Source organism: Canis lupus, chromosome 1 (genome assembly GCF_003254725.2).
Source record: "Canis lupus dingo isolate Sandy chromosome 1, ASM325472v2, whole genome shotgun sequence".
Classification (NCBI taxonomy): Eukaryota; Metazoa; Chordata; class Mammalia; order Carnivora; family Canidae; genus Canis; species Canis lupus.
In genome coordinates, this window is record NC_064243.1 from 58,114,378 (window position 1) to 58,138,241 (window position 23,864).

Here is a 23,864-nt window from a genome sequence, read left to right on the forward strand (position 1 = left end):
ACTCCTTCTCAACTTGGGCAGTTTTGAGGACATTCCAATTCACATGCCACGGCAGAGAATTCCAATTTGCTTTGTAACAATAGCACTTGATGAGGACTGTCACAGCAGACATAAAATCATTTAAAACAATTTCAGTTGAATGTGTCAGGTCAAACAAAACCAATGGAATTGCTGCCTCCACGTATCTTATTTCTTACCATGAAAGACAATGGTTTTCATCTTTTGCATGTATAAATTTATAACATAGCTTCCATAATGTGAAACTGACCAAGGTTTGTTACTCCCCAGTACTGGATTTGAGCAAATACAGTTTGATATTAGAATGGATATATTGAAATATATGGTGCATTTGGTATTTTACATTGTCAGTACATCATTTTATCCATAGGTACATATATTTTTAATATAATAAGTACATAAATCCTTAGCTGATATTTTCAGTGCCAAATAACACAACATGTTTGTAGTGTGACCATTTAAATGCATCTCCTGTATATATGTTAGTAAAGAGTAATAAGATATAAATATAGAAATTGATAGTTGAAGCAAGTTAGATTTCTTTTTACTCTGAAGAGTTGTATTGAATTGGTACCATCAGAAAATAATTAGCACCTATTATGTGTTGAAACATTCTTATACATATATTATGGATTGGAGAAAGGAGAGAAAGTTCTGAAAATTTAATATTACTTTTAGGCACAAATTACTCTTTTATACATCTTTCCAATAGCTCCATAGTTCTTGATTCATATTCTGTAATGCACAGAATAATATATTATCCTAAGTGACTCTAACCTCATCCATTTTAAGTCCCTTATTTCAGATGGAATCCCTTGGGCAACACTAGTGGGGAAAATGTAGGTGTATTTTTATGTAATAGTTGGATGGTGGTGATATTGTCCGATTTGGTTACTATTTGTCTTCCGTGAAGAGTCATTTGAAGAAAACACTCATCCTATTTGTATTGTAACCTTTATCATGATGGATTTAGCTCACTATAATGTATTTTTTTTCCATTGGAGAGTGTTTTTAAAACTGTTAGACAAATATCACAGCATTTGAAACAATATCAGAGACTGGCCTCTGGCACATTTGAAGATTGAATGAAAGCAGACATATTTCTTTGTCTTTTAAACTAGCCCTAATGAGTCCTTATAGTGTCTCAATTTTTGGTCCCTTTCTTGGAGACATCATCTTATTAGGACATATCATGCTATAATTATTATATTGAACTAAAACTCAACACCAATTGCCTCCTATAGGCTGCACAGTCAGTGTGCTATCTGCTTCTAACCACTGGGCTGCAAGTTGGACTCTTCTGACTACTAATTATGTGCCAAGTGTTACAGGGTTACCTGAACAAGATGTGACGTGGTGCCTAACCTCCCAAAATACACCAGATGATTGGAAAGTAAAGGAAAATGACCACATAGGAAACATTGAGAACATAAGTGTTGGACCAGGATAGAGGAGGTCGAGCCCAGGGAAAAGGGGATGGATCTGGATTAGAGTATTGAATTACTGAATTTTCAAATGTGCCAGCTAGAAATTTCAGTCCCCTCTGAGTATAGATGCAGACACTGAAGTCATTCATCTGGCTATAAACAGCTACTTTGGGTAGAGCAAGGATTAGCATCATGTCTCTAATTTAGGGTCAGGAGTTACGGATGTAGAACTTGAGTTGGTTCCAGAAGAAAAGATTAATAGAGAGTAGAGCATAGATGAACTCGTGTCCATAACTGACAGAGGGCAGAGGTAGGGGGAATATGATTGAGCCCTTTCTGTGTAAGCTGAGAATATTGAACTAGTATGGTGAAGAGGCTGTACACAAAGAAATACTACAGGTTTCCACCACTGTTGGAGAGTAGAGCATCACTCTGAAACCTTTCTGAGATGAAATGGCATAACATCATGAAGCAATTACCATTCATTTATATGGCAAAATTCTTTTTTTTTTTTTAAATTTTTATTTATTTATGATAGTCACACAGAGAGAGAGAGAGAGGCAGAGACACAGGCAGAGGGAGAAGCAGGCTCCATGCACCGGGAACCCGACGTGGGATTCGATCCCGGGTCTCCAGGATCGCGCCCTGGGCCAAAGGCAGGCGCCAAACCGCTGCGCCACCCAGGGATCCCTATATGGCAAAATTCTTGAGCATTCCCAGACCTCCCCAAAAAAATCTATTTTAGGCTTTTCTGATACCTTTGGACATATCTTGCTAATGAATGCACAAAATAAATCAAGATGAAGCACAGATGCTCACAGACATAGTTCAAAGCTAGGGTAGCTTGATGCTGATACAGAGTGTAGTTCCAGGAGAAGGAGCTTGGCGGTGGCCGCTCTTACTGCTCAAGGTGTGCACTGCCTCTGTATATTGAATGCTGAATGATATTTTCGCCACTCAATTCTTTTCCTAAAAGCAGAAGTCCTCCTTGGATATCTTTTGGTTAGTGAAAATAGGTGCTAGTGTAGTTCTTCCTCAAAGTGAAGTGACATAACTCATGCTTTCAAAAAGTGCCAGATGTCTAGCCTAGGAAATAAATTTGGATAGGCCTGTGAGGAGGAATTGCTGGGAATCCTTGACAGTAAAATAGAAACTATTGACTTCATGAAGTGGAAAATAGATGATTATTACAGACGTGTGTGTGTGAGAGAGAGAGAGAGAGAGAGAGAGAGAGAAATAACAGGAGACTCATTAAGAAAATCAGTCTGAGTGCTGTACTTAAAAATATTTGGAGAGCACAAGGATAGGGCCTGGAGACTAGCTGAGGAATTGCTGCTATAATTTAGTTAGAGACCTAGATTCAGGAGAAGTGGTGGCATTGGGGATTGAGGTGAAAGGACAAATCTGAGATTTGTTTTTGAAACAAACAGTTATTGGATTGTAGAGAAATTGAGTATGGAGGATAACGTGGAGGAAAGGATCAAAGATGACTCATAGTGTCGTACTTCAGGATGCTGTGGATGGGATGTCAAAAAGAGAGAACCGTTTTAGAATCTGTGAGCAGCTAAAACCTTCTATCCAGCACATGGAAAGGAATTTCTGCAGCAATCAGCATAGAGAGTCCTGCGTAAATCAGAAACCTGCACCCCCTCCCCCATGACCTCTGGAGGCTGAGTTCAGAGCTCCCACAGTATCATACTTCTGCCACATTCTGTTGGTCAAAGCAAGTCACAAGCCTGGCCCGCAGTTGAGGGGGGGGGGGAAGAAGTAGACTCCCCTCTTGAGGGGAGGGGAAGATTGACAAAACCGTATTGCAAAAAAGCATACATATAGGGGTGGGAAGAACCTGTGGCATTTTTGTTTTCCATGTGTTATAGAACATGATCAGATTTTTAAATAAAATCTTTATGACTACAGCATGAAAATGCTTTTGATGATCATGAAGAAAATTTAGACTGGAAACATGGGGACCAATTAGGATGTTATCATGGTAAACTAAGAGCATAGTTATGGGTATATTAATTAAAGCAATGGCAAGAGGAATAAATAAATAATAACAAGCATAAATAAACAAGCATGAAGAGATGCAAATAAATATTAATATTAATAAATATTAAGATGGCAACACCTGAAAATGAAGTTGGTGTGGAGGAAGGTCAAGGACCGTGTTTCTTGTTTGGACAATGAAAGGAAAGTGATGGTAGTCACTGAAGCAGGGAATACTGGATGAGCAGCAGGCTTGAACACGAAGGTGAAGACCGCTATTTGGGTAATGTTGAGTCTGAGAAACCTGGAGGACATCTATGAAGAAACAGGCAAGGGTCTCACCTGAGGATGAGAGGGAAGAGTGATAGAATTTTAAGGAAACTGGTGAAACAGCTGTTGTTGAGAAGGGAGGGGGAGAGGACTGGGAAATATGGGATCATGGCCAATATTGGGCAGAAAATGGAAAACAGGAATGTGGGTGGCTCAAAGCTACCAGGTTGGACAATTTTTTCTAATAATACTCAGCCATTTTTATAGAGGCATATTCCTATAGGGAATTTTGTGGATCAGTCATAACATCCAGCAGGCAGTTGGTTAAATGTCTTTACTCAATGTGAGGAATAGAATGAAGTTAGAGATTTCTGAAGATCCAAATGAGAGATGTTGAAAGCAGTGGTCAGAACCAGCAACAAAATATGCTGGACTCAATGCAAAATAAGAATGTGGAACCACTTGTTCAAAAACTATGAAGCTCAGGGATGCCTGGGTGGCTCAGTGGTTGAGGGTCTGCCTTTGGTTCAGGGCATGATCGTGGAGATCTGGGATTGAGTCCCACATCAGGCTCCCTGCATAGAGCCTGCTTCTCCCTCTGCCTGTGTCTCTGCCTCTGTGTGTGTGTGTCTCTCATGAATAAATAAATGAAATCTTAAAAAAAAAAACCTATGAAGTTCAAATGATGACAAGAAAGCTATAAGCTGGGGCACTGGGGTGGCTCAATGGTTGACCATCTGCCTTTGGCTCCGGTTATGATCCTGGGGTTCTGGGATCAAATCCCGCATCAGGCTCCCCATAGGGAGCCTGCTTCTCCCTCTGCCTGTGTCTCTGCCTCTCTGTGTGTCTCTCATGAATAAATAAAACCTTAAAAAAAAAAAGAAAGCCGTAGCCAACCTGGGTGTCCTTCTGAGTGTGTCACCCTGTATGACTGCACATGTCACATGCTCATGAAGCTGGCCTGGCAATGAGGAGAATCTAGAGACTGAGGAGAACACAGTTCACTGAGTAAAAATTTTTCCTCCTCTTCTTTTGTCACACACATAAATAACTAAGGTAATACAAGTGATGGTTGCTAGGGAGGTGGTGGGCATAGAAGGAATGTGGGGGCATGATATATTTAAGGGCTGACCCTCACTATATGAATATGGACAGGCTGATCTCTGCTGTCTCAAGTCCTGTATCAGAGTATCTGGTCTGTGACAGCCTTGGTGAGTTCTCAGGCAATATTAATATTAAGCTTATTATCTTAAGCATAGTTTTTCTACAATTCTGTTTTCTATCAAACATATTAAGCTTTCCCCCTCATCCTTTTTCCTTCTCTCTGAATCTTTCTGAATTCTGGAGTCGTGCTACGGAGAGGCTGCTCTCTAGTTTTGGAAGACTTTTCCCAGAAAGAAGGGAGTAGGAAAAAAATTTCAAAATCAAAGTTGAGTTAGGAGTGCTGGCCCCAATGAGTCATCTCTTGTGCAGGACAATTTCTGGCTCAGAGATAGGAACTCCCATTCCTATTTCTGTGAATTTCAAAGTCGGCCCTCAATTGAGGGGCTGCGGGGTTACTGGGGAATCACGCTCGCCATACTTATTTGAAAGGCAAATTGTGAAATTAATACTCAGACTTTAGAGTTTTTTATAGCTAGAGTGAGTTTAGAGGTAAGTGATTGTGAATTATAATGTTTTCATTTTATAAATGAGAAATCTGAGGCCCAGAGCTGTGATTTGCTCCAGATCAGTCAGCGAGGAGATGACTTGAGAAGTCCTAGAGGATCACTCGTACAGCAGCTGAGCAGGCTCCACTGTCTTCCTTCCTATAAAACAACCAGCCAAACAGAAAAACAACCCTTCCCCAGTCCTTTTGACTACACTATCTCCAATACAGATATAATTTATTCAAGAAAGCTCATTAATGTAAAAAAATAGCTTACAATTTTAGCAATGGAAAATGCCTAAAACCTTAACAGCATCAAATTTCTTTTCAGTTTATTTTAGGAGAGTGGTGAAAATTAAGAACATAAAGCATTTTTTTTCTAATAGCCCAATATAGTGTCTCTTTATTTGGAATGGGGAAAAATAAAAGAGAAATCAATCATTTCTTCAAGTGAAATTTGTTTTTGATAAAGCTGACTACAGGGTGAATTTCTGTAAATAAAGTCCTACATTTTTCACTGGCTTTCAACATAAAGTTGTATTACCCCTTGATGAACTTAAGGGAAAGGAAATAATATGCAGTAAGTTTAAAATTATGCATTTAAAAACAAGAATCTTAGAGTAAATATTAAAACTGCTAACTTTATTTGTATTTGAAAGTTTCATCTGCAACAATTACTCTGAGCTAAAATGTGTCCAGGGATGTGTTTCTCTGTAGGACAAATCTCCTGTGATATCACTTATCTCTTTATTGCCTAGAAATATTTCTTGTTTTCAGGATAACTTTTTAACATTTGAAATTTGTGTATTTAAAAAATAAATAAACTTCTAACTTCAGACAGTTTTAGCTTTCCAGAGAAATTGCAAAGATGGGTTCCCATTTGCTCCACACTCAGATTCCCCTATTGTTGACATCCTACATTAGTATGCTACAGTTAATGAACCAGCAATTGTACATCGTTATGAACTAAACTCTATCTTTTATTCAGATTTCCTTGGTTTTCCTTAATGTCCATTTTCTGTTCCAGACTCCTGTCCAAAATGGGATATAATTGTAGTTGTCATGTCTCCTCAGACTCCTCTCAGTTGTGGCAGTTTCTTAGACTTCAGTACTTATTTCTGATGATCTTGACAATTTTAAGGAGCACTGGCCAGGTATTTTGTGGAAGGCTTTTTACTCTGATTTGTCTGATGTTTCTCTCATGTTTAGATTGGGGTTGTGTGTTTTGGAGAGGAAATGTGCCATTCTCATCACATTATATCAAAGGTACATACTATCAATGTGACTTGTCATCCTTGATCTTAATCTTCATCAGTTGGCTGAGGTGGTGTCAGATTTCTTCCTCTCCTGTGTCCATACAGTACTCTTTGGAAGGAAATCACTCTGAACAGGCTACTTTAGGAGTAGGAGTTATGTTCTACCTCCTTGAGGGTGGAGTATCTATATAAATTATTTGGAGTTCCCCTGCATGGGAGTGTCTGTTGTCTTCCATTTATTTACTCAATCATATAATTGTGTCAGTATGGACTCATGGATATGTATTTTATATTTTTGGTTGTAATCTATATTGCTTTATTTATTTTGTTGCTCAGTGTTTTAGCTTTGGCCGTTGGGAATTTCAGTTAAATTTGTGTATAGTTAACCTAATAATTTTCAAACAAGTATGATGCACTTTTAATAGACACCAGAATATATCTTCTAGTTAGAGTGAGTGTATTACCTTGAAATAAAATAGAGGTCAGTAAAATTTTCAAATGGGCCATTTCCTGTGATTGCACCAAATTTTCTATGAGAGCACCAAATGAAGTCTAAATTTAATTTTTCAGTCATTCAACACATGTTTATTGGGTACCTGTTTTTTCAAGGCCCTCTGCATGGTGCTGTGGGAGGTGGTATGACTCACACACAGGCTCCAGCCTCCAGCAGCTTGTAAGGCAGTAGGTGAATTATGTCAGTACCCATTTAAATATAGTAAAGAAATTTAGAAAGTGTAAGAGAGAAGCAGATAAAGGGCAATGGCAGTTTGTGAAATGCAGAGAACACTTTCAGTCCTGAGGATGTTTGAAAGGATCCTGAACTTCCTAGTGTCTGAGATGGACCTTGGAAGGCAGAAAGAATTCTTATTTCAGATGTGATGAGCTGGAGGATGGCAAGACCTGTGCGGAGAGTGCAATGATCAGGACGTGGAGGCGGGAAAAATCACCCTGGGGCCCGGCAAGTGTTCAGTGCAACTGCTAATTTCAGTGTGGATTTATAGATAGTTTTTTAGTTTAAGTGGGCAGTTATACTTCTCTTATAGATGGAGTTCAATTTTAGCTTGTGATTTTTTTTAAAGGGAAGAAGTCTATCCGACTTTAGGAGGTATTATTAGGAATATGGACATCATTCTTGGTGACCTTGCTCAATTTCTTGTTTTGTTAAAAATCTCATTGTGGGTCCTGGGGTTGTTGAAATTTTGTATTGTAAATTTGTACTCCTGTTTTTGCAGCAGGAAACTTTCAGACTCAGTCTTAACCTTGTTTTTATTATTTGCAAGATTTAAAAGTGTGTCATTAAGCCGATACTGAGAAATTATTTTCAGTCTGAAAATGGTTGGGGAGAAAAGTTAACAGAGAAGTTGAGATAAGAAAAATAAAATATTTGCTTTCTCTTTTCTGTTTTTTTTTTTTAAGTCTTGATTTCTTTAAAGTTAGGTTTGTGAAGGTATAACTTATATGCAAGAAAATTCACCCTTTTTAGGTAAGCTGTTTAATGAGTTTTGACAAATGCATCCAGTTGTGTGACCATCACCATAGTTGGGAGATATACTACATCTGATCACTCTAGAAAGTTTTCTGGTGCCCTTTTAGTCAATCCCTTTTCCTACCACCAGCCCCTGGCAACTCCTGATTTGATTTCTGTCTTTGCTTTATCTAGAATGAAATAGAGTATACATAGCATCATACAGTATGTAGCCTTCTATGTCTGGCTTGTCTTAGCCTAAAGCTTTGAGATTCATCCTTGTTGACACATGAATCAGCAGGTTCTTTCTTTTTATCACAGAGATTTTTGTTCTGTTGTCCACCCTTTCACCAGGTGATGGACATTTGTGGGTTTCTAGCTTTCAGCAGCTGTGTGAAAGTTGCTGTAAGCATTCATATGTGGGCCTTTGCCTGGACATATTTCCTTTCATCTGTGGTAAATACATAGGAGTGGAATTGCTGTGTCATATGGTAAATGTTTAAGTTGGTAAGAAACTGCCATACTGCTTTTCATGGTGGCTGTACTCTTTTGTGCTCACGAGCATGTATGAGAGTTCTAGTTCCTCTACATCTTACCATGTACTCTTGGTGTGGTCAATCTTTGTAATTTTCACCCTTCTTGTAGGTGTGCCGTGGTATTTCATTGTAGTCTTACTTTGTTGGGGATGCCTGGGTGGCTCAGTTGGTAGTCTTACTTTGCTTTTCCCTAATAAGTTAATGATATTAAACAGCTTTACATTGGCTGATTGACCATCTATATCTCTTTTTTGTCAAGGTGGCTGTCAAATATTTTGCCCTCCTTTTTGTTTTATAATTAAATTTGGGTTATTTGTCTCCTTATTGATTGGACTGTAAGAGTTTTTTATATATTCTAGATACAAGTTCTTTTCCACATATGTGTTCTGCAGTTTTTTTCTTCCCAGTCTGTGGTTTGTCCTTTTAATCTCTTAACAATGATTTCTTTAAAAGAGCAAAAGCTTTTTGATTTGATAAAGTACAATTTATATTTTTTTCTTTTATGGTTCACACTCTGTGCCTTTAAGAATTCTTTGCCCAACCCAAGCACATCACAGATTTTCTCTTATATTTTCTTCTGGAAGTTTTATTTTTAGGTTTAAGATTTATGTTTAGGAGGGGCAAGATGGTGGAAGAGTAGGGTCTCCAAATCACCTGTTCCCACCAAATTACCTAGAAAACCTTCAAATTATCCTGAAAATCTACGAATTCGGCCTGAGGTTTAAAGAGAGAACAGCTGAAACGCTACAATGAGAAGAGTTCACGCTTCTATCGAGGTAGGAAGACGGGGAAAAGAAATAAAGGAACAAAAGGCCTCCAAGGGGAGGGGCCCCGCGAGGAGCCGGGCTGAGGCCGGGGCGAGTGTCCCCAGGACAGGAGAGCCCCGTCCCGGAGGAGCAGGAGCTGCACCGACCTTCCCGGGCGGAAAGGGGCTCGCGGGGAGGTGGAGCAGGACCCAGGAGGGCGGGGATGCCCTCGGGCTCCCGGGGACACTAACAGACACCTGCGCCCCGGGAGAGTGCGCCGAGCTCCCTAAGGGCTGCAGCGCGCACGGCGGGACCCGAGCAGCTCGGAGGGGCTCGGGCGGAGGAAGAGGCTCCGTGCGGAGGGGGCTGCGCGGTTCCAGGAGCAGCTGGGGGGGGCTCGGGCGGCGGCTCCGCGGAGGGGGCTGCGGGGCGGGAGCGCGAATCCAACAGCGCAGGCTCCGGAGCACAGGGCGCCGGGACACAGCCCAGGATCCGGCCTCCCCCGGGACAGGCAGAGGCCGGGAGGGCCCAGGACAGCGAGGACGCTCCTGCCCCAGCTGAGCAGATCAGCGGCCCCGCCCTGGAGCCTCCAGGCCCTGCAGACGGAGAGCTCCGGAGTTCCTGCGGGGGCTGAATCCAGGTTTCCAGAGCTGGCCCCGCCACTGGGGCTGTTGCTCCTGGGGCCTCACGGGGTAAACAACCCCCACTGAGCCCTGCACCAGGCAGGGGCACAGCAGCTCCCCCAACTGCTAACACCTGAAAATCAGCACAACAGGCCCCTCCCCCAGAAGACCAGCTAGACGGACAAGTTCCAGGGGAAGTCAAGGGACTTAAAGTACACAGAATCAGAAGATACTCCCCCGTGTTCTTTTTTTTTTTTCTTTTTGATATGTTTCCTTCCCCCACTCTTTTTTTTCCTTTCTTTTTCTTTCTTTTTTTCTTCCCTTTTTTTTCTCTTTTCTTTCCTTCTTTCTCTCCTCTCTTTCTCCTTTTCCCAATACAACTTGCTTTTGGCCACTCTGCACTGAGCAAAATGAATAGAAGGAAAACCTCACCTCAAAAGAAAGAATCAGAAACAGTCCTCTCTCCCACAGAGTTACAAAATCTGGATTACAATTCAGTGTCAGAAAGCCAATTCAGAAGCACTATTATACAGCTACTGGTGGCTCTAGAAAAAAGCATAAAGGACTCAAGAGACTTCATGACTGCAGAATTTAGATCTAATCAGGCAGAAATTAAAAATCAATTGAATGAGATGCAATCCAAACTAGAAGTCCTAACGACGAGGGTTAACGAGGTGGAAGAACGAGTGAGTGACATAGAAGACAAGTTGATGGCAAAGAGGGAAACTGAGGAAAAAAGAGACAATTAAAAGACCATGAAGATAGATTAAGGGAAATAAACGACAGCCTGAGGAAGAAAAACCTACGTTTAATTGGGGTTCCCGAGGGCACCGAAAGGGCCAGAGGGCCAGAATATGTATTTGAACAAATCCTAGCTGAAAACTTTCCTAATCTGGGAAGGGAAACAGGCATTCAGATCCAGGAAATAGAGAAATCCCCCCCTAAAATCAATAAAAACCGTTCAACACCTTGACATTTAATAGTTAAGCTTGCAAATTCCAAAGATAAAGAGAAGATCCTTAAAGCAGCAAGAGACAAGAAATCCCTCCCTTTTATGGGGAGGAGTATTAGGGTAACAGCAGACCTCTCCACAGAGACCTGGCAGGCCAGAAAGGGCAGGCAGGATATATTCAGGGTCCTAAATGAGAAGAACATGCAACCAAGAATACTTTATCCAGCAAGGCTCTCATACAAAATGGAAGGAGAGATAAAGAGCTTCCAAGACAGGCAGGAACTGAAAGAATATGTGACCTCCAAACCAGCTCTGCAAAAAATTTTAAGGGGGACTCTTAAAATCCCCCTTTAAGAAGAAGTTCAGTGGAACAATCCACAAAAACAAGGACTGAATAGATATCATGGTGACACTAAACTCATATCTCTCAATAGTAACTTTGAACGTGAATGGGCTTAATGACCCCATCAAAAGGCGCAGGGTGTCAGACTGGATAAAAAAGCAGGACCCATCTATTTGCTGTCTACAAGAGACCCATTTTAGACAGAAGGACACCTAAGCCTGAAAATAAAAGGTTGGAGAACCATTTACCATTCAAATGGTCCTCAAAAGAAAGCAGGGGTAGCCATCCTTATATCAGATGAACTAAAATTTACCCCAAAGACTGTAGTGAGAGATGAAGAGGGACACTATATCATACTTAAAGGATCTATTCAACAAGAGGACTTAACAATCCTCAATATATATGCCCCGAATGTGGGAGCTGCCAAATATATAAATAAATTAATAACCAAAGTGAAGAAATACTTAGATAATAATACACTTATACTTGGTGACTTCAATCTAGCTCTTTCTATACTCAATAGGTCTTCTAAGCACAGCATCTCCAAAGAAACGAGAGCTTTAAATGATACGCTGGACAGGATGGATTTCACAGATATCTACAGAACTTTACATCCAAACTCAACTGAATACACATTCTTCTCAAGTGCACATGGAACTTTCTCCAGAATAGACCACATACTGGGTCACAAATCGGGTCTGAACCGATACCAAAAGATTGGGATCGTCCCCTGCATATTCTCAGACCATAATGCCTTGAAATTAGAACTAAATCACAACAAGAAGTTTGGAAGGACCTCAAACACGTGGAGGTTAAGGACCATCCTGCTAAAACATGAAAGGGTCAACCAGGAAATTAAGGAAGGATTAAAAAGATTCATGGAAACTAATGAGAATGAAGATACAACCGTTCAAAATCTTTGGGATGCAGCAAAAGCAGTCCTAAGGGGGAAATACATTGCAATACAAGCATCCATTCAAAAACTGGAAAGAACTCAAATACAAAAGCTAACCTTACACATAAAGGAGCTAGAGAAAAAACAGCAAATGGATCCTACACCCAGGAGAAGAAGAGAGTTAATAAAGATTCGAGCAGAACTCAACGAAATCGAGACCAGAACTGTGGAACAGATCAACAGAACCAGGAGTTGGTTCTTTGAAAGAATTAATAAGATAGATAAACCATTAGCCAGCCTTATTAAAAAGAAGAGAGAGAAGACTCAAATTAATAAAATTATGAATGAGAAAGGAGAGATCACTACCAGCACCAAGGAAATACAAACGATTTTAAAAACATATTATGAACAGCTATACGCCAATAAATTAGGCAATCTAGAAGAAATGGACGCATTCCTGGAAAGCCACAAACTACCAAAACTGGAACAGGAAGAAATAGAAAACCTGAACAGTCCAATAACCAGGGAGGAAATTGAAGCAGTCATCAAAAACCTCCCAAGACACAAGAGTCCAGGGCCAGATGGCTTCCCAGGGGAATTCTATCAAACGTTTAAAGAAGAAACCATACCTATTCTCCTAAAGCTGTTTGGAAAGATAGAAAGAGATGGAGTACTTCCAAATTCGTTCTATGAGGCCAGCATCACCTTAATTCCAAAACCAGACAAAGACCCCACCAAAAAGGAGAATTACAGACCAATATCCCTGATGAACATGGATGCAAAAATTCTCAACAAGATACTAGTCAATAGGATCCAACAGTACATTAAGAAAATTATTCACCATGACCAAGTAGGATTTATCCCCGGGACACAAGGCTGGTTCAACACCCGTAAAACAATGTGATTCATCATATCAACAAGAGAAAAACCAAGAACCATATGATCCTCTCATTAGATGCAGAGAAAGCATTTGACAAAATACAGCATCCATTCCTGATCAAAACTCTTCAGAGTGTAGGGATAGAGGGAACATTCCTCAACATCTTAAAAGCCATCTACGAAAAGCCCACAGCAAATATCATTCTCAATGGGGAAGCACTGGGAACCTTTCCCCTATGATCAGGAGGAACAAGACAGGGATGTCCACTCTCCCCACTGCTCTTCAACATAGTACTGGAAGTCCTAGCCTCAGCAATCAGACAACAAAAAGACATTAAAGGCATTCAAATTGGCAAAGAAGAAGTCAAACTCTCCCTCTTCACCGATGACATGATACTCTACATAGAAAACCCAAAAGTCTCCACCCCAAGATTGCTAGAACTCATACAGCAATTTGGTAGCGTGGCAGGATACAAAATCAATGCCCAGAAATCAATGGCATTTCTATACACTAACAATGAGACTGAAGAAAGAGAAATTAAGGAGTCAATCCCATTTACAATTGCACCCAAAAGCCTAAGATACCTAGGAATAAACCTAACCGAAGAGGTAAAGGATCTACACCCTAAAAACTATAGAATACTTCTGAAAGAAATTGAGGAAGACACAAAGAGATGGAAAAATATTCCATGCTCATGGATTGGCAGAATTAATATTGTGAAAATGTCAATGTTACCCAGGGCAATTTACACGTTTAATGCAATCCCTATCAAAATACCATGGACTTTCTTCAGAGAGTTAGAACAAATTATTTTAAGATTTGTGTGGAATCAGAAAAGACCCTGAATAGCCAGGGGAATTTTAAAAAAGAAAACCATAGCTGGGAGCATCACAATGCCAGATTTCAGGTTGTACTACAAAGACAGTGTGGTACTGGCACAAAAACAGACACATAGATCAATGGAACAGAATAGAGAACCCAGAAGTGGACCCTAAACTTTATGGTCAACTAATATTCGATAAAGGAAGGAAGACTATCCATTGGAAGAAAGACAGTCTCTTCAATAAATGGTGCTGGGAAAATTGGACATCCACATGCAGAAGAATGAAACTAGACCATTCTCTTTCACCATACACAAAGATAAACTCAAAATGGATGAAAGATCTAAATGTGAGACAAGATTCCATCAAAATCCTAGAGGAGAACACAGGCAACACCCTTTTTGAACTCGGCCACAGTAACTTCTTGCAAGATACATCCACGAAGGCAAAAGAAACAAAAGCAAAAATGAACTATTGGGACTTCATCAAGATAAGAAGCTTTTGCACAGCAAAGGATACAGTCAACAAAACTAAAAGACAACCTACAGAATGGGAGAAGATATTTGCAAATGACATACCAGATAAAGGGCTAGTTTCCAAGATCTATAAAGAACTTCTTTAACTCAACACCAAAGAAACAAACAATCCAATCATGAAATGGGCAAAAGACATGAAGAGAAATCTCACAGAGGAAGACCTAGACATGGCCAACATGCACATGAGAAAATGCTCCGCATCACTTGCCATCAGGGAAATACAAATCAAAACCACAATGAGATACCACCTCACACCAGTGAGAATGGGGAAAATTAACAAGGCAGGAAACAACAAATGTTGGAGAGGATGCGGAGAAAAGGGAACCCTCTTACACTGTTGGTGGGAATGTGAACTGGTGCAGCCACTCTGGAAAACTGTGTGGAGGTTCCTCAAAGAGTTAAAAATAGACCTGCCCTACGACCCAGCAATTGCACTGCTGGGGATTTACCCCAAAGGTACAGATGCAATGAAACGCCGGGACACCTGCACCCCAATGTTTCTAGCAGCGATGTTCACAATAGCCAAACTGTGGAAGGAGCCTCGGTGTCCATCGAAAGATGAATGGATAAAGAAGATGTGGTTTATGTATACCATGGAATATTCCTCAGCCATTAGAAATGACAAATACCCACCATTTGCTTCAATGTGGATGGAACTGGAGGGTATTATGCTGAGTGAAATAAGTCAATCAGAGAAGGACAAATATTATATGTTCTCATTCATTTGGGGAATTTAAATAATAGTGAAAGGAAATATAAGGGAGGGGAGAAGAAATGTGTGCTAAATATCAGAAAGGGAGACAGAACATAAAGACTCCTAACTCTGGGAAACGAACTAGGGGTGGTAGAAGGGGAGGAGGGCGGGGGGTGGGAGTGAATGGGTGACAGGCACTGGGGGTTATTCTGTATGTTGGTAAATTGAACACCAATAAAAAATAAATTTAAAAAAAGATTTATGTTTAGCTTTGTGGTACATTTTGAGTTAATTTTGTTTAATGTGTTACAAAGTTAGTTTTATTAAAAATTATTTTAATTCCCAGGTTTTGTTTCAAATGTAAATCCCAAGATATGCCCTGGAACTTTAAATTTTCTTATATACAACAGCTGGCTCTATGGTTTTAATGCATATAGTAGAGTTTGACTGTAATATACCAACTGGGAGACAAAACTCCTTAAAAGATAAATGTTTCTGTTTCCTCTGTGTCCTATATGCTTTTTTTCTTTTTCCTTACTGTAATCAACATCAATGAAACTTTCTCTGTAAAATTGTTTCTATTTTTCATTTTCAGTCTTTTCCAAAAGACTGGGAAGCTCTGGAGAGAGTCTAGTGAGATCAGTGAAAATAAGTCAGTGGAGAGATAGCAGGGGGTGCATGGAAAACTGAAGGAAGTAGAGACGACTCACACAGTAGAATAAGCAGGTAGATGCAGGAATGAAGCATGTATCTTGAGAAGTCTGGCTGGGATACATAGGACAAATGAGGAAGGAGGAATGGTTGGTAGCAGAGTCGCCACACTGAGGCAGGGGGTTGGCTAGTGTTGTTTTTATATTCCACAGGTGGAAGAAAAGAAGAGGGATGGGAAGGGGGCCAAAGAACAAAGTCGCCATCTGAGAGAATGTGCAAAGGATGAGAACAGTGATGAGGGTGAGGGAGGATGTAAAGGGAAAAAAAAACAGCATACATGATGGATAAATTCCAACATTACAAGTCTGGTGGACAGGGAAACGGTATGTCTAGTGGCAGAAGTAAAGGAGTTTGGGATGAAAATACACTTTAAGATGATGAGGATATGGGGTTTTTTTTAAAAGCTATATTCTTTTGCAAAAGGTAGGCACTGACCCTATCTAAGTTTATCTTTGGAAATATAATTTAGGGTTTGAGTTAGAGTCTTGAAGATAATTACAGAAGTAAAACCTGAAAATACAAGATTGGGGCACCTGGGTGGCTTAGTAGGGGATCGAGCCATGTGCTGGGTTCCTTGCTCATGGGGGAGCCTGCTGGAGATTCTCCCTCTGTCTCAGCCCCTCTCCTCACAAAATAAAAGCATAAATTAAAAAAAAAAGAAAATATGAGTCTCTCCAAGGAGAAGAAAAGTGAAAGAAGAAAAATAAGAATTTAACTTCAGGAGGTGCGTACAATTAAAAATTAAAGGACAGATAAGAGAGAACTGAGGGGAAACAGAAGGAGTGTTCAGAGAACTAGCAGAGGCAACAAAGCAGGTGGTAACTAAGTGGATGGAGATGCTTCAGGAAGAACTTAGATATACAGGGTAGAGATCAAGTAAGAATGAGGATGCACAAAAGGCAGTTATATTTGTTTATGACTTTGGTGACCTTGAAGAATCATGAGGATAAAGTAAAAAGAATAAAGGAAAAAGGAACACCATCTTTTAGTGTTTCCCAGTTTGTATGTTTTGACAGCTATTAATAAATGTTACAAGAGTAAATATTATGTTTACAAAAGTTAAAGTCAAAAACACTTCCTTACTGACAAAGTTTAAAATGCCTCTTTTTTATGATACCTGGCAGCCTCCACCTGCTAGTGCCAATCACTGAGCTCTGAAGAAGAGAACTGTAACATGCAGCTTTTCCTGTGTACTGCATACTGGGCTTTGTATCCCTCTCCCTTTTGTCCCTTCTAGTGAGGGAAGAGAGAAAATAAATACGTTTATAGCATACATCAAGTGTGATGTATTACGTATAAAAGTAAAGGAAGGGGATACATGTGTTTAGAGGCCAATTTTAAGGGTATTCAGGGGAAGATGATGTATTAAAAAATTAGAAAGAGGTAAAGAAGCAAAACCAGGCTTCCCTCTGGGGTCTCGCATTCCAAATGCAAAGCTGCAGAGGCTGGAGCAGCCTCACGTGTTTGTAGGACAAGAAGGGCAGTATGGAGAGAAGGGAACAGTCATAGGAGATGGTGTAAAAGGTGTATATCTGGGATTCTTTCTGGCAGTGCTTTGGCAGCGTGCAATAGCTGGGGCTGATGTATTGACTTGAATGATCCAGACTGGGTCTCCTGTCAGTGCCAGCAGATCTTCCACTGCTCCTCCTGATTTCTACCTGTGGTTCATTGCCACAGGAAGAGACTTGGCCAGAATGCTTTCTACTCTGACCCATTCATTTTTGTGGCTTCAGAGAAATAAGTAGAAGCCAAGGAGAGCATACCACAGTTTGGCTAAGGATGTCCAAAACAGGAGAGGGTTGTTGAGGTTCATCCAGGAGTCTGGGAGCAATAAATGAAGAATGTGAAGAGAAGGTGGGTGGAAAAAACAACCATCCCCTATATTGATGAGTTACACATCAAACAGCCTAATTGCCAGAGATGTTTCCCAACTAGGCCTTATAAAATTATATATTCCTGTCATACTTTTGAAGCTTTCTTCCTGTCTGTATTTTAAGAAGCAGTCTGTTATCTTTAATAACAGTGTTACTCCCTGTCTCACTCTTGGAAAATGTTTGTCCTCTAAGTAGGTCTTAACTTTTTCCATGATAGCATGTAAAACATTCAAGTCCTTAGAAGTTATTTATTTATTTGCTTTATTTCTTTCTTACTCTCTCTTTTAGAGCAGTTTTAGATTCACTACAAACCAAGCAGAAACTATAGAGTATTCCCATATATCCCTGGTTGCCCACACACTCACAACTTTTCCCACTATTAACCCAGAGTGGTACATTTGTTACAATCAGTGTGGAATTTATTTTTAAATAGGGTGAAATGAGAAGTGAAAAGTTAGTATGTTTTTGAGACAAGTGTGATACAGAATGCATCTGTTCACACACTTATGATTTTTTTGGAAAAGTCAGGTTTTTTCCCCCTGCATTTAACACTTCGTGGTAATTTTTAAGTAAATATATGTCTTAAATTAGAAGTTATTTTTGCATAAAATATTACTTCTTGGGCCAGGTATGAGGTCTACTATAATGTTAGCTAATTTACAGATTATTACTTTTAGCAGAGGATTCACACAGTTCTGAGGTAGAGGGGATTCCAAGTTCCTGATTGTTTGGATGGACCTGCTGGGAGGTCCTGCTGGAGCAAAAAATTATTATAATAATTGGCTAGTCTAAGGCTGTTTCAAATGGGTACATGATGAATGAATATGTTAAAATCTTATAAAGCATGGTTGGAGTTTTTATCTAAATAGCTATTTGGGAGGAAGTATTTGAGTGTGTGTGTGTGCATGTGTGTGTGTGTGTGTGTGTGTGTGTAAACTGTTTCACAGTCTATTAAAAATGGGTACTTAATTTAACTCAATAAACCAGAGACATTTTGTTTCTTCCATTATTCATCTTTGTAATTCATCTGAGCAAAAGTTTTTATTAATATTTTAAGGTCTGATTTCTATAACATGGGAAAAAAATGAAAGAGGATAGAAGGAAGAGTAACAGCAGGGTCAGTTTACAGCTGTAATGACCAGAGCAAAGAATAGATGTCCATTTTTTGTTAATTTAATCACTCTATTTCAGAAGCCTTGATTAATGATCTCTATATGTCAGACACTGTGCTTGGGGCTGGACACATGAAAGTGTCACAATCTCTGTGCTCAAGAAAGTGGAGTGAGAATAGATGTCTCAGCTTCAAACATCTCTATCCTTTCTGTCCTGCTGTTTTTCTTCTCTTCTCCTCTGACTGGAGAAGTAATAATAGGAATCAGACCTTAAACAGTCTATATACAATATGGGTTGTTTCTCTCCCAGCCTGATTTAACTGTTACAAGTGATCCCAGTGTAATAAAAATGATTGTTAGGAAGGCTGTTGTTGATGTTTTTTAAAAAAGCTATTTGAGATTATTCAGTCTTTTCCCTAGGCTGTAATTTGTCATCCTGTGCTCCTATAACACAGAAGAACTATTGGCTTTAAAGGTCTCTACTTATTAAATACCTTTCATGAGCCAACTCAAGTTTCTCGACTTTGATTCCTTCAATCTGTATTTTAGGCATTTTAAATCCTTTCCCTTCAATTAAGTTCTTGTGTCTTACAACCATTCCTGGTTGGCTTTTCTCACCTTTTTCAAATTTGTCCATTTCCCCCTGGGAACTGGGGTTTGCAGGTAATACACCATTAATCTTCTTTATCTCCTCTCTTTGGTGACATCTCTGCAACTCAAGTCACTGATTATTTTGGTCACCATGTTGTTTATGAACATGATTATATTATTCAGCACTCTCATATACATGTTCCCTCTGTTGGGTCTTCCCTCCACCAATTTTTTTTTATCTGATGAGGTAAATAATAGATTCCAACCACTTTATCTAGAAAATACTCTCGGTTGCATTTTGTTGAGTAACATTGCATTTTTTTTTTTACCTGTAATAATGCTGGTCTCCACTCCTTGTGACAATCTTTCTTACACCTTCTGCATTTAGATCCCAAATAATTATCACTGGCTAAGTAAATGTTAGCTAATGCTTTTTTAACACACATTAAGCTGCATATCCTTTGGACTTGGAGATTTTTACATTAACTTGAAAATAGGCAGTTATTTTTGGATGCATTAACAAAACCGCCCAGGCATTATCTTTCCCTAATGTTCAACTGTGTTCGTTTTATTTTAAATATGAGATTTAAGAAGGAGTTTCAATTTGAGAGAAGGATTAACAATTTTGAAACATCCAACTGAGGAAGACAGAAGACTGCAATAAAATCTTACATTTGCATCCTATACATTCACATTAATTTTTTCATTTTTTATCACGAGGTGTGTTATCTTTGATTTAGAATGGTGAGAAATCTCAGGTCCAGAGAAGCATGGAATCCAGTGCAGAGTGCAAAGTAAGCTCTAGCAGCAAAAAGTTGAGGAAGATGTGCTAGGCTGATGTAATCATCATTCCCCACATGGCCTGGATAAAACTATGCTGGAATCATTGAGCCATTCATTGAATAAACATTGAGACCTCTTCTGTAGAACCTATAGGCTCATTGAGGGCTAGGTTGCCTATCCTGTCCATCATTATATTGTAGATATAATGGTAAAGTGACTCACACATTAAGGCTCACCTACATACTTATTGAATAAATGAATGAATCAGATGCTAAGCAAAGGGTAGAGAACAGAAGGACTGGCATGTGTCTGGGTCTCTGAGCATTTTGCATAGCCACTCCTCCCGAGAGTGGAATAATAAAATTGCTTATTGTCATAAACCTGTTAGACTAACAAGAATAACAGACTTTTTGTGCAAAGGCCAAAGAGTAAATATTTTAGGCTTTGCAGGCCACACATAGATGATGTTAGTTTTTTTTTTTTTTTAAACAACATTTTTAAAATGTAAAAACTGTTCCTTAGCCTGCAGGCAATACAAAAACAGGCCTGAACTGGATCTGACCTGTGGGCTGTAGTATCTCTTCTTTGGAACAAAATGATTAGAAAATCATCTAGAGAATATGTTGATACTATGATACTATATGTTTCACCCAAGGCTGTATTATAATCAGGTCCTCCGAGGTCTCTCTGTAGCAAAAATCATTTGTGTATGGTCCAAGATTTTGTCACAAGAGTGTGTAGTTATAGGACTCCACTTTTTTATTTTAATCTTACAAATTCATTAGGATATAATTTATTATCTTCTTTTTCAGATTTTGTAGTGGGGTATACTGGCCTTTTAAAAAGAGTTGATCAATATCTCATACTTTCTTATTTTCTGAGCAAGTTGGTGTAAGATTGGCATTATTTCTTCCCTGAATGTTGCTTAGAATTTGTTGGTAAAACCAGTTGGGCCTGAAGTTCTCTTTGGGGAACAATTTGTGATAAGGAATTCAATTTCTTTAATAGATTCAAGGCTATTCAGTTTCTGTTTCTTCTTGTGTCTGCTTTGCTGAGTTGTAACTTTCAAGAAATCTGTCCATTTCATCTGAGTTGTAAAATTGGTTGGCATAAATTTTCTTAGTATTCTTTCATCATCTTATAATGTCTGTAAGATGTGTGTTGACACATCTTTCCCACTGATGCTTTCTCTTCTCCCTCCTTTTCCTTATTCAGTGCAGCTAGAAATTTGTCAATTTTGTTGATCTTTTCAAAGAGCCAATTCTTGGCTTTGTTGATTTTCTCTATTGTTTCCCTATTTTCTGTTCGATTTATTTCTGCTCTTACCTTTGTTACTTCCTTATTTTGAATTTACTTTACTCTTATTTTTTCTAGCTTCTTAAGGTAGAATCTTAAGTTATTTATTTTAGTTTTTTTTTCTAATATCAGTATGTAAGTTTTCCTTAAAGCACAACTTTAGCTATATCCCATAAATTTTTTTTTTTTGTCATTTAGTTAAAAATATCCTATGATTTCCCTTATGATCTCTATCCACCATTTAGAAATGTGGTTTAGGGTACCTGGGTGGCTCAGTGGTTGAGCGTCTGCCTTTGGTTCAGGCAGTGATCCCGGGGTCCTGGGATCAAGTCCCACATCGGGCTCTCTGCATGGAGCCTGCTTCTCCCTCTGCCTCTCTCTCTGTGTCTCTCATGAATAGATAAATAAAATCTTAAAAAAAAAAAAAGAAAGAAAGAAATGTGGTTTAATTTCTAGATATTTGAGGTTTCATAATACTGATTTTGATTAAATTTGATTGTGGTCAGAGAGCATATTTTATATGATTTTTATCTTTTCAAATTCTTAAGAGTTGTTTTAAATCCTAGCCTATGGTCTTTCTTGGTAAATGCATATACGCATTTGAAAAAAAGGGTATATTCTGCTATTGTAGGATGTAGTAGTCTATAAACATCAGTTAAGTCAAGTTGATTAGTGTTGTTCAGATCTTTTATGTCTTGATGATTTTTTTTTTTTTTTTTTTCTGTCTGGTTGTTTTATCACTTGCTGGAAGGAGGTGATAGGCCTCTGTCTATAATTTCCGAATGGCCTGATTATCATTTTAATTGTTAATTTTTGTTTCATGCAGATGAAGCTCTATTATCAAGTACTTACATATTTATAATTGTTTCCTGATGAATTCTGCTTATATCACTATGAAACATCTCTTTTTATGTCTGGTAATATCTTTTGTCTTAAGTCTATTTTATCTGATATTAATATACCACCTTCAGCCTTTGTATAATTAATCTTTAAATATTATATACTTTTCCATCCTTTATCTTTCAGCCTTTATGTATTTTAATATTTAAAGTATGTCTTTTCAGAGTATATATTTGAATTTTGCTCTCCATCCACTCTGTCAATCTCTATCTTTTAATTGGAGAGTTTAGACCATTAGCACTGAACATAATCTTAGACATTTTTGTGGTATTGTTTTACCTTTTATCAGTTTTTTTTTCTGTGTGTTCCCTGCTCTTTGTTCCTTTGTTCTTCCTTTCCTGCCTTCTTTTGGATTATTTCAACATGTTTTAGTGTTTGCTTTTAAATTATTTATTGGCTTTTGGTTATATGTCTTTGATTTTTTTTTCCAGTCTACTTAGAATTAATATTGTACCACTTTAGGCAAAATAGAGAAATTTGCAGCCAAATAGATTCCATCATCATGCCCCCCTGCTATTTTTTCATATTACGGTTGCTATATGTATTCCATCTACATATATTGAAAGCTTACTCGAAAATGTCACATTTTTTAATTAAAGCAGTTAGACCATTTTAAAGAATTTAAGTGGCTAAGTCTATATAGTCTTTTATATGTTCAAAGATATTTCCCATTTCTTATATTCTTTCTTTATTGTTAAAGACCAGATTTCTCTCTAATATTATTTCTCTTCTGCCTGAATAACTTTCTTTAGTATTTCTTGTAAAGCAAGGCTCAGAGCAAAAATTTCTTTAGTTTTCCTTTATCTGAAAATGTTAAGATTATTTGAATCTATAGGCCAATTTGAAGAGTACTGCATTTAACACTTATTAAGTCTTCCAAAGAGGGTGGGATGTCTTTACATTTATTTAGGTCTTCTTCAATTTCTTTTAAAAATGCTTTATAGTTTTCAGTCTACAGTATTTTCTTTTGATAAATTTGGTCCTAAATATGGTATTCTTTTTGAATCTATTGTAAATGGAACTGTTTTCTTTTCTTTTCTTTTCTTTTTCTTTTTCTTTTTCTTTTTCTTTTTCTTTTTCTTTTCTTTTCTTCTTCTTCTTTTTTCTTTTTAAGATTTTATTTATTCATGAGAGACACACAGAGAGAGAGAGGCAGAGACACAGGCAGAGGGAGAAGCAGGCTCCATGCATGGAGCCTGATGTGGAACTCGATCCCAGGACTCCAGGATCACACTCTGAGCCACCCAGGTGTCCCTGGAACTGTTTTCTTAATTTCATTTTTGAATTACTCTTTTTAGTATATAGGAAAAAATTGTTATGCCTTGTTGTATCCTGCAACCTTGCTGAACTAATTAGCTGTAATATATATTTTTTTAGATTCCTTAGGCTGCTCTAGAAAATTATTTTCTTTTGCCTTTATTCCTGAATGATATATTTGTTGTGCATGGAATTTTAGCTTGACAGCATTTTATTTCAGCACTTTAAAAATGTTGTTCTACTG

At 38.5% G+C, this 23,864-nt stretch overlaps 1 protein-coding gene across 3 annotated transcripts in view; it reads left to right on the plus strand.

Moving 5' to 3' along the window:
• Window positions 1–23,864, plus strand: part of SLC35F1 (solute carrier family 35 member F1) — a 390,439-nt gene that overhangs the window by 98,965 nt on the left and 267,610 nt on the right. The gene's annotated exons all lie outside the window — the stretch shown is intronic.